Genomic DNA, 12,194 nt, shown 5'->3' with positions numbered 1-12,194 from the left:
TGAAGATGTCTAGGAACTTGAAAAACAACTCATCAAGTGCCTTCTTCTTGAATCGCTGAGGATAAGGAAGTTGTGGCTTATACAATGGTTTTGCTTCAGTTTCTTTTTTGGGTTCTTCAACTACGATTACTTCAACCACTGGTTCTTCAACTTCCTTGGTTTTTCTCTGATCTTCAGCCTCTAACTTCTTGCCACTTCTTAACTCCACCGCTTTGCACTGCTCTTTTGGTTTCACTTCAGTATTGCTGGGAAACTGTCCTCGATTTTGATCCTTCAATGCATGTGCAAGCTGCCCAATTTGTGTTTCCATAGATCCTCGATTTCATCATGTTGTACCTTCGAGTTTCAGTCCTCGACATCCTATTGTTAGATTCAGTAACAAATGTAGACACAACATCCTCCAAAGACGCTTTACCTTCTCCTTGATTTGTATTGAATCCCGGAGGGGGTTTCAACACATTTTTGTTGTTGGCATAGGAAAAGTTTTTGTGATTACGTAAACCAGGATGATAAGTATTGGGTGGAGGGTTACCTCAATAATTTCCATAGCCTCTGGGATTGATATATTGAGCTTCCTCAGGTGGATGAGATTCTTCTATGGAAACCGACACACCTGCAGGTTCCGTTACACTTACCTTGTTCAGAGCAGCAACTTGTGTACTCAATGCAGATAGTTGTGCAGTGATGGATGTGAGAGGATCAACACTATACACTCCTTTCTTGACTCTCATACGTTCAGATGGCCATTGATAACTATTGATTTTCATCTGTTCCAGCATCTCATAGGCCTAAATATGGTCCTTAGCAAATATGGTACCCCCAGCAGTAGAATCCACAGACATCCTTGTGGGCTTATTCAACCCATTGTAGAAAAACTCTATTTATTCCCAATCTGCAAAATTATGATTAGGACAATGCCTTAAAAAATCTTTGTACCTTTCCCACGCCTCATATAGATGTTCTGAATCATGCTGTTGAAAGGTACTGATATCAATCTTCAGCTGGGTGGCCTTGGATGGTGGAAAGAACTTCTCTAAAAATTTCACAGCCATGCCCTCCCAAGTTGTTATGCTTCCTAGAGGCAATGACTGCAACCAGCTCCGTGCCATTGTCCCTGAGAGAAATAGGAAACAAGCGTAAACGTATTATATCCTCAGAAACACCATTTTTTTTTACCGTATCAGTAATCTCTAAAAAAGTGCGCAAGTTCAAGTGAGGATCAGCTGTGGCGCTTCCATTGAATTGGTTCTGCTGAACCATGTTGATTAATGTCGGCTTCAACTCAAAGTTGTTGGCATTTATTGTCCCTCGAGCGATTCCAGAATAGTGAGCCTGGATTGTCGGCCTGAAATGATCTCTAATTGGCACCAAGGGTAATTCATTGACATTTTATTCATCCAGTAAATTGAAAAGACTTTCAAAACTAGAATCACAATTAATTTAGAAGAACTCAAATCATTAAAATACACAATTCATAAATATGTCTTGACCAGGCTACATCAACCTCTAGACTTAAAAAGTTTAGTTCATACTTAAATTCATAACAAAGCAAATCATGTTCAAAATCTCAAACATAATTCAACAGTCAAAAGAAAACAAATAAGAAAAAATAACAAAGCCGTAGTATTTATTCCATGTACGGTCGAAAAGTCTTCGTCTTCGCTCCTAGCAAGCTTCAAATCTCGATCCAAACTCTCACGAATTTTCTCTCAAGATTATTCTGTGTATTGGCGGCTAGATAGCTCTTCATTAGGTCTGAAAAATCCCTTAAATACTCCCCTAAAAATCGTCCAAAATAATACCAAAGATATCCCAAAGTTTCAAAATTACAAAAACACCTCGTCAAACATTCAGCGATGCGCGGGCGCGCATAACTCACTGCCTCGATAATTCCAATAGTCAAATACACGCGCGGGCGCTCCAAATCCAGACGCGGGCGCACATGGATTTCTGGAAATTTTTTACTCTTCTCTTTAGGTGACGCACGGGCGCGCCAAGTCCTGGCGCGGGCGCGCATGGAGTTCTGTCCATCTTCATCTTTCCTTCTCAATCTTGAACCATCATTGCTCGCTTTGCCCTTTTCTTGACTCCTTTGATTCCATTTATCATAAATTAAGTTATTCCTGTATTCCCTGACATCCAACACAAACAACAACAAATTCCACATAATTTCGCTCGAAACCAAACAATTATCCAATAATATCAATACAAATTAAGTGCACAAAATTCACTTATCACTCAACAGTTGGGATGAAAAGTCATTTATCTGATTATTTAAAATAAAAGAACAAGAAAGTCATTTCTTTAGACTTTCATAATACGTTTTGGACAATTTGGATAGAGTGGGAAAATAGGTTCGCTACAAAATGCAATTTTTCTACAAATAAGATAAATTCTTGACTTATGCACATGAATGATCATTAAATGGAAATCAATACACTTAAACACACACGAAAAAATGTGATAGTAATAACGTCAATATGAACCTAAACAAGAGCTGTGAAATATAAAAAGGACCTTGAGAGAATGGGACCTTTCCATTTGTCTTTATGTATTTTTAACATAAGAAAATATAAAATCTGCACATTGAGACAGTGTTGTGTGATACAACACATGACACATCCAAATGGGAAAAAACAACCCTTTATTTATGTATTTTTAACAAAAATATGAAACAACCAAGTTTCCAAACGATCTAATGCATGCCTGTAAAATAGGTTTTCGTCCCTTTTAGTCATGAACTAGTTGGGTATGAAACGAAATAGTTAATCATGTGAGAACTCGACCTTTTTTCAAATGTAAAGCATGAAAAATATATATTTTCATAAATACAAACCTCTGTCAAGAGAAACACATCAGTGTTTGCCAGATGGAATCAGCATATATACCTCCCATATTTTCAGGAAAAGGAAAATTAGATCATCATTATGCCATGGTAGGTAATGCAAGACAAAGAATCAATAGACATATTCGATACAATAGATATTTAAAGGATTTTAACTCACTTGTGCTTGAATAGACAACAGTTTGACAATGTGAGATGTTCTATTTTATATTCTCCTATGTTTAAAAAGTACATTTCTGTGAGATGGAAAATAACGGCAGCAGATTTGCTAGTGTTTGCTGCTGTATGATTGAATTTATTTTTTCAAGAATTAATCATGAGATTTTCAATTAAACAGTGGCAGTATCTAAACCTCCTTTTTTTCTCCTTCAAAATATGATATAACTTTAATATCACAACTATATAAACTTCCACGTGCCAACGGCACACACACAATCACCAAAAACAACAACCACTCCCCTTCAAACCAACGCAAAAACCATCAAACAAAGGAGAAGACAGACACACAATCACCAAAAACACCTAAAACCAGAAGAGTTTCAAGCCAAATACCTCTAAGAAGCAATGGAGATGTCGAGTACACTGTAAGAAGCATAAAACCAAACACCTTGCGGGCAGAAGTAAGTGACCCATGCAGCAGCAATGTAAGGAAGAAATCTACCATAAACAAATGTAGAAACACCACCACAAGACTCTAAAAGACCACCAAAACCCACGCTGAAGCAGAAAATTGCAAAATCAAAGAAACACAGATCACGACCTGCATAGATTTGTGCTCCTGCAAAATGGCAGCCCACAAAGACTAAGCCCAAGAACATATGGAAAAATTAGCTAATGCAGTGGAAATCAAAACCCACCCTAGTCAAAGCAATCGCAAATTGTTCGTGAATAATAAATGATGGATAATAATAAAAGTTTTCGGGAACATTGGTTACCTTCTTGGCATATTTCAGCACGGCTTGGTGGCTGCTCACAACAGTGGAAAGCTCTGTGACCCGTCGAAACTTCCCCAACCATTCTCGAAAAAAAATCGGCACTCATAATCACGGTCGTCTACTTGACTCATTCAGGATGAAACTCAAACATGGAGAGTATTTCAGAAGGCGTACCGATGATTTGCTTTTGCTGGCCGTTTTTCACAGAGCAGGAGACGAATTGAAGATCGAGGGGATGTGACGAGGGTGAATATTGCGAAGACGGCGAGAGCTTTGATGGGGATCGAGGGTTCAATCGATTTCTTTGAGAGCCGGATGTATATTATATTTAATTATATTTATTTATTTAGGTTTTAAACAAAGAGCAGTACTATAAAAGCGTTGTAAAAGAAATAAAAAATTTTCATCCACAACACTTTTTAAAAAGCGTTGTGGATGACAAAAAAAATGTTGTCTTTTATAAATTGAAAGAAACAAAGACAACACTTTCTCATAAAAGCGTTGTGTTTCTTTTTTTAACAACGCTTTTTGTAAAAAGCGTTGTCTTTCAAATGTTGTCAATTATCATTTTTGTTGTAGTGAAAGCTGGCCGTGCAAGTTCGGAGCCTCCGATCTTAGGTTTGGAGCCTCCGAACCAGTTCGGAGCCTCCTATCCTAGCCGAACCATCGGAACCTTTCCGGCCATTTTGAGTGTCCTGAATTCATTTTTGAACACGTTAGACTTGCTAGGAAATCCCTTAATCGTATTTAGGCTTGTTAATCATTATTTACGCACTTGATTAACTTATTTTGGAGACGGGTTACTACATAGCGTCTAGTTTGACAAATCATGATGTCGAAATCTGTTCGCCAAATCATTTTATCTCCCCCAAGCAGCATAGAAAGGCTCCGAGTATTGTTGGCCAAACCTTGTGAACAACTGTCGATGATCCATCTCCAAGTACCTTACAACTAAGAAAAATTAAAAGTAAAATTAAAAATTAAACAAATGCAAAAAATAAAAATTTATAGTCTCAAGCAAATAATATATCCTAATATTAACAAATACACTCCCCGGCAACGGCGCCAAAAACTTGACCTCCTAAATCGGTGTGATAAAAAATCTACTGGCAAGCGCACCAGGTTAAGTAATAGATAGTGGTCAAGAGTCCAGATGTCGAACCCACAAGGACTGTTTTTTTGTAACTACCGAAATATGATTATTTCTACTTAATCTAGACTAGAAAAAAAAAAAGCGATTTAAGATTTTATACTAAAATAAATTTGCAAATAAAACTAAATTAAATAAAACGTAGCAAAAAAATTGGATTAAATTCAAATATGAGAAGAGTTCGATCAAGGACACACGTAGGTACCGAAAAAACCATGTAACACGTAGTCGATTCAGAATTTAGATCAAATCTTAAATTACGGTAAATTTTCCTAACTTGTTTAAAGGTATATTTCTAGAACAATTAAACCTATTCAAATCTTGACGGATCAATTTTCATGATTCTAATCAAAGTCAAAGGCATTACGATCTGTGAGAATTCAGTTTTCACCTAAAACCACACGATGAAATCGAATACTATTTGTAGTCAATTTTACCTCGTGCCAATTATTAGAGTGATCGAAATAAATTCTTCCTCTTTCGACTTGGAATCGATTAACATGCAAGCAAACAGTTGATCAGGCTATTCACAAGACAAATATAAATCTAACAATCAATAAAATAAAACCAAATCTGAAAATCCCAAATAAACATCCAAGTTTTATACATAAATTTGTTCGGCCCAATCACGTGGTCTTGGTTGAAAGAAAACTAATCAATAGTTGAAATTAATTTTCAAAAATAAAATGAATAAGAAGAAAGCAAAAGAACTAGAATGGAGTCTTCAATCCCGAGCCCTAGCCGCCGCCTCTCCTATGATAGAACACGTCTGGAACCCTTCATCTGTTATACGCCACAAATCTTCAAAAAAATGAATTCTTTGCAAATTAGAGTTTCCAAAAATAAGGAGTCTGAACGTCGGCTCGCTTGAGCGCCTAAACATGCGCTCGGGCGAGAGATTTTCTGTTTTATTTTTTTCTCGATGTTCCAGACTTGCTAGGGCGCATGAACATGCACTGGGGCGAGCTGTACTCTGTTCTCTTCCCATTAAAATATTCCAGCTCGCGCATAATTCGTGAAAAATTCATAACTTGAGTTCTTACCGTCGGATTGAGCTGAAATTTGGACAGCAGCTTCACAACATCTTGAACTTTAGTTTTAACGGTGAAGATCGGATTTGTCTTTTTAGCATCAAAAATAAATTTTGGAATATTATTGCTCCGTAATTCATTCTTGCGGCTCTTCTCTTTGAAAGAGTTGATGCCCCGTTAGCCAACTTGTGGCTAAGGGCTTTGAGAGTCTCTTTTTGTAAACAATCTTTGTTTAATATAATATACGTTCTTTAAATGGCGTTCACTTTATCTTATTATTATATAATGATATACTATTGCTATTTTGATAAAGACCTTAAATATACTAAAGTAAGATGAGATAGTGAATATAGAGAGATCACTATCATGAAACACATCTTATGTTCACTGTATATTCTAAACAGTTCCTAGTCAATTGAGCCGTCCACAAATAAGGATAAGAATCGCTCGAGATTGAGACTAGCATTTGCGATGCCGAGTACCATGTTTCATTGGTATGGAACATAGAGATGTTCGAAGCATGCAAATGGATATTCATATGATGAATGATCGAACTACCCTATTCGGACTTTCCAAGTGGTTATCACTTATCGAGTGGATATAGTCCGCGGTTTTGGTTGTACACCATTAGTCCTTATTACTTGAAACATCATTGAGACTCTATATGCTAGTACTGTGCTTTGACTCGTTTACCGACTCTATTAGGGTCATCAGGTGTCGGGATTGGGTACAGTTATGACACATATAGGAGTCGTTGCTTTGTTGTCAAGGATTCACCGCACACTTGCGAGTGTGGATATCCTATGCAATCTGAGGAGATATTAGTGTGACAAATCTCTGACCAGAGTACATGATGTGCTTTAAGAAATGGTTTCTTAGTAGCACATGCGATGTCACTATTTGATCTTCAAGATGCATTGCATAGTTATCGAATCTCGAACGACTCTCGATTTACCAATGGTTGTTGATTCGATCGGGATATATGGTTGAAGGGACCGTACTATGCGCTAACCAAAATCTACTTGTTCTTGCAGGCACTATCAGTGATACCTAAGGAATCATGGGGCGATGTTGCTAGACGCTCTTACCATGATTCGATGGGCAAGTCGGAAATTGTTGTTCCGAGTCACAAGGAGTTGTGAGCCCATGGCTAGCTGTATCCCTGAACCATTGAGGGTCACCCAAGTAATGGATTTCTAATCCCTGTTGAGATAATTAAATTTAAAGAGTTAAATTTAGTGGATAAAGAAGTAGGACTTCTTATTTAAGAGTAGAGGGAGTAAGATTTCCTAAAATGACATTGTGATGGACATTTTTGGAAACCACTGAATTCGGATTCAGAAAATTTGTTTTGACTTTAAAAAGATGCAGAAATGGTTTCTGTGCACATTGGTGAAATTGGTTTATCAATCTGAGACACGATGAATTTTATATTAATTTCTGAACATGCGGGCTTTGCTTGTCAGGCTTGAACTTATGACTAATGGGCCCTAAGCTGTTAGTAGCCCACATTATAAATAAGTTATTGCAATACAGAAATTGGAAGAACACATGTCAAAAATTTCGAAACCCTAGAGAGCATTCTCTCAAGGGATTCGGCCGACCCCTCCCCCTCTCTCACAGTGTTCGAAAATTCAGTCTGTGAATTTTTGAATTTGCAGACTGAATTAACAGATCATATCTGTTCTATCTCATCATAGAAACTTCTGATAGACATTCTAGTGCAGTCTGTCAGAGGGATTAAATTTTTGTTCGTGGACCTAATTGAAGAATAGTTCGTTCATCAGTTCCTGGGATATACAACAAGAGCAGATTAATCTGTTGGTGTCTATAATCTCGCTTTGATATTTTAAGGTAAAATTTATATGATTTAAATTTTATGTTATCAATTTTAATCGTAGGAATTTGATACCCATGATATGGAATCGTTCCATATAAAATTTTAAAACTTCGGCTGCACCGGGTATCACTTTCTTTTTCGATCCGAAGAACGACAGTGTTCCAACAGTGGTATCAGAGCCAGGTTGTTCTCGGACTTTACGATTAAAATTTATTCAATTGTACAAGCCTCGATTTTTCAGAAAAATAAAACGAAAAAAAAATATTTTTCGGGGGGCTGCCCGCTGCCTTAAAAGGGAGTGGGCGGTCGCTGCCCTGCGCGCAGCTGGGCCGCGCCCAGCGGCCCATCGAAAGGCTGGGTCCCCGGCCCGATTGTCGGGGACTGCCCGGGATCGTCCCAGGCAGCCCAGAAAAATTAAAATTTTATTTTTTTGAAATTTTGAATTTCAGCCCGTTAATTTTTATCGGGCCCAGTTTTTGGCCCGATTGAAAATTGTTTTAGTTGGTCCACGAGGCAATGGGTCAAAATTGTTTGAGCCCAAAATTTTTAAGAAAATTAATTTTTGGATAAATTTTGAATTTTGGAAATTTATAAATTTAATCCAATAAATTATATTTTTAATTATTAATTTTGGTACAATTGATAATAAAATATGATTTTATGTATAAAATTGGATTTTATATGTAAAATATGATTTTATGGATAAACTAGATAAAATATGATTTTATATATAAAATAAGATTTCATGTATGAAATATGATTTTATCTATTTAAATTTTATTGCCATTGCATGTTATCCAATGAATTAATTTGGAATTAAAATTATTGGATAAGGATGATCGATTGACATGATCAATATTATAGGTGTATGTTAGGTTGTTTACATTTAGTTTTATTATTGTTGTTGTGTTTTACTAATGGGCCTGGTTTATGGCCCAATATGAATTGTCATATGTAATATAAGCGGGTCTGGTTTATGGCCCGTTCCCACCCTTAAAATATGTATCCCCTACTTGTCATCGAAATTTATTGTAAATTTATAAGACTCAGTGGGAGATAAATATTAGAACACAAAGGTGGGTCCAGCAGACAATAAAGACCGAAGAAATGTAAATTGGAAGCTCAATGTAATAGGATTGCATTGCATACTTGCATATTACCTAGGATTGGATTTAGACTCGTGATTGGCAACCACGGGTCGATTAGTAATGGAATCTATCATCCTAAAATAATATATGATATTATTATTGTATGCATATTTAGACTAAATTTTATGAATCCCGCAAGCATACAAATTTTGAATGATGAGACAAATTTTTCGAAATTAAAATCCCTCATTTTAAATATGATTTAAAATTGATATCAAGATTAACAAAAGGGCATTTAAATATTGTTTAAATGTTCCTACCTTCCATCAACGATCAATGTATGAGATGCTACCCGTGGATACAGTCCGGCTCATATTATTGGGGGGCCCGTTCGTCGGAAAGCTGTACATTGAATCGACACATGTTGTAAGTTGGGTGGAACTCCCATGGAATTGGCTCATATTATTGGGGATACACATGGCGACCGTCCATCACAACTTAATATTGATGGGTCATCTTGATGTGTCACAATAAATGACGTCATATTATTGGGCCCTTATTGAACATGAGGTAAAAACATGGAGGTTGCTTTGGAAGCAATTGGGCTCTACCTTTTGAAAATTATGGTTGGCTGATATTATTCGGGACTATAGTTTGTCAATTGGACTCCATGTTCCCACTAAAGAAAATGTTTCTCGTTTTCACTAGAGGGTAGTGAAATCGTTAAAAAAGTGGGAGTGAGATTCATAAAATAAATTTTGCCTTATTTTATGTCTTAGTAAATTAATTAAACAATCACTGATTATTGTCTGTTTCTTTTCAGTATTTCATTAAGATGAATTCGTGCAATCCACTATTCTCTATTCTCGAACAAAACAAACTAATTGGCGCAAAATATTCGGAATGGTTCCGTAAGTTGAAGATTGTCTTGACCTCGGAGAAGATGTTCTACGTGTTAGAAAAATCTCCTCCGAAGGAAGCACCAGCTGATATAAGTCCGGAAGAGTTGGCCAAACTTGATAAATGGTGGGACCATGATATCAAGGCCAAATGCTATATGCAAGCTTCGATGTCTGATGAACTCCAGAGGCGATTTGAGGATACCATGAATGCTGCTGACATTCACGTACAACTCAAGAAACTTTTTGGGGCTCAATCGAGAGCTGAAAGGTTCGCTACTGTAAAAGATTTAATCACGTGTCACATGCGTGAAAGGACTTCGGTCCGTGATCATGGGGTACGCGTGATTTGGCTCATTCAGAAGTTGGTAATGCTTGAATTGGTATTGGAGAATTAACTCAATGTGGACTTATTACTTCTCTCTCTTCCTTCATCGTTTGACGGTTTTGTGATGAATTTCAATATGAACAAGATAGAGGCCTCCCTTGAAGAGATGGTCAATATGCTTGTAACTTATGAAGCCACTTTAAAGAAGGATAAACCGGTTCCCTTGGTGGGCTCCACTTCTTCTGCTAAGAAGGGGCCAAGTACAAAGGGTAAGAAACGTTCTGCCCCATCCAAGAAAACCGGACCCGAGAAGAAGAACAAGGCAAAGGCTTCAAACGTGGAAAAATCCAAGGATGTTTGCCATCACTACAAGAAACCCGGTCATTGGAAACGTAACTGCAAGGAATATCTCGAGCAGTTGCGAACTGCGAAGGGTATGTTTTATATTGAAATAAATGTTTCACTTAATACTACTTCTTGGGTATTGGATACCGGATGTGGATCTCACATTTGCAATGATTTGCAGGTGATGACAAGAAGTCGTAAGCTTAGGATGGGTGAGACCCAGCTGAGGCTTGGAAATGGTTCTCGAGTTGAAGCCAAAGCTGTGGGAGACATTTGTTTAATTTTGCAGAATGATTTTAAGTTATTTTTTAGAGATGTTTTATATGTGCCAGATTTGTTTAAAAACATAATTTCTATTTCTATGCTTGATAGAGATGGTTTTTCTTGCAATTTTGTGAATGAGATTTGCAATATTTACAAGAATGAATGTTTAATTGGATGTGGACAACTTGAAAATGATCTATATAACTTAAAATTAAAAGACATTCCAATTAATTATGTTGATAAACCGGTAACAACAAATAAAAGAAAAATTGATAATCAAAACCAGGCAAAACTTTGGCATGCTAGGCTAGGTCATGTTTCCTCAAGGAGGATGAACAAGCTAGTGGTAGAGGGCATGTTTGATATTTCTGATATTAACTCTCTACCTACTTGTGAGTCCTGCCTGAAAGGAAAAATGACTAAATCTCCTTTCAAAGGAAAACTTGAGCGTAGTCAAAATCTATTGGATTTGATCCATACAGATGTTTGCGGACCATTTAGTATTGGTACAAAATTTGGTCACACCTACTTCATTACCTTTACTGATGATTATTCTAGGTATGGGTACTTATATTTGATGAAATATAAGTCTGAATCATTTGAAAAGTTCAAAGAATTCAAGGCTGAAGTAGAAAACAAACTAGGTAAGAGTATTAAAGCACTTCGATCAGATCGAGGTGGAGAATACTTAAGTACCGAGTTCTTGGATTATCTAAAAGAGAATGGGATTCTCTCTCAGTGGACTCCTCCTATGACACCTCAACTGAATGGTGTTTCGGAGCGTCGCAATCGAACCTTGTTGGACATGGTTCGATCTATGATGAGCTTCACTGAGCTCCCACCTTCGTTTTGGGGCTATGCTATTGAAACGGCGGTATTGTTGTTGAACAACGTCCACACTAAAGCAGTGGACAAAACACCATACGAGTTATGGAATGGCAAAGCTCCTAAGTATTCGTACATGAGGATTTGGGGATGTCCTGCTTACGTGAAGCAGACAGTGGGAGATAAGTTGGATAGTCAATCCACCTTATGTTATTTTGTAGGGTATCCGAAGAATTCAATCGGATATTATTTCTATCATCCTACTGAAACAAAAGTGTTTGTTTCAAGGAATGCCACCTTCTTGGAGAAGGAGTTCTTATTGGATAAGAAAGGCAAGATGATGGAACTCGAAGAAATTTGAGAAGAACCCGAGATACAAAATAACGATCCTATACCTCAAGAATCATCACAAGACACGCCTATTACTAGAAGAACCGAGAGGACTTCTAGGCCTCCTATTAGATATGGTCTTCTTCTTGAAGGGTATCAAAGTGAACCCAACATTGGATGTGATCCGAGAAACTTCAAGGAAGCAATTTCTGATGCTGATTCAAACTTATGGCTTGAAGCTATGCAGTCGGAAATAGACTCGATGCATGCAAACCAAGTTTGGTCTTTACTAGATCCTCTCGATGGAATAGTTC

General features: G+C 37.1%; 1 non-coding gene across 1 annotated transcript; it reads left to right on the top strand.

The window, feature by feature from the left end:
• The first annotated feature begins 897 nt into the window (after positions 1-897).
• On the top strand, positions 898-1,003 carry LOC140876903 (small nucleolar RNA R71). Its single transcript, XR_012149131.1, has one exon. It is a non-coding gene; the product is annotated as a small nucleolar RNA R71 (small nucleolar RNA).
• Positions 1,004-12,194: the final 11,191 nt, after the last annotated feature.

The sequence above is a fragment of the Henckelia pumila genome, chromosome 1 (genome assembly GCF_033568475.1).
Source record: "Henckelia pumila isolate YLH828 chromosome 1, ASM3356847v2, whole genome shotgun sequence".
Taxonomy (NCBI): domain Eukaryota; kingdom Viridiplantae; phylum Streptophyta; class Magnoliopsida; order Lamiales; family Gesneriaceae; genus Henckelia; species Henckelia pumila.
The sequence above is the reverse complement of the archived record's forward strand: the minus strand, read 5'-3'. Positions and strand labels throughout refer to the sequence as shown.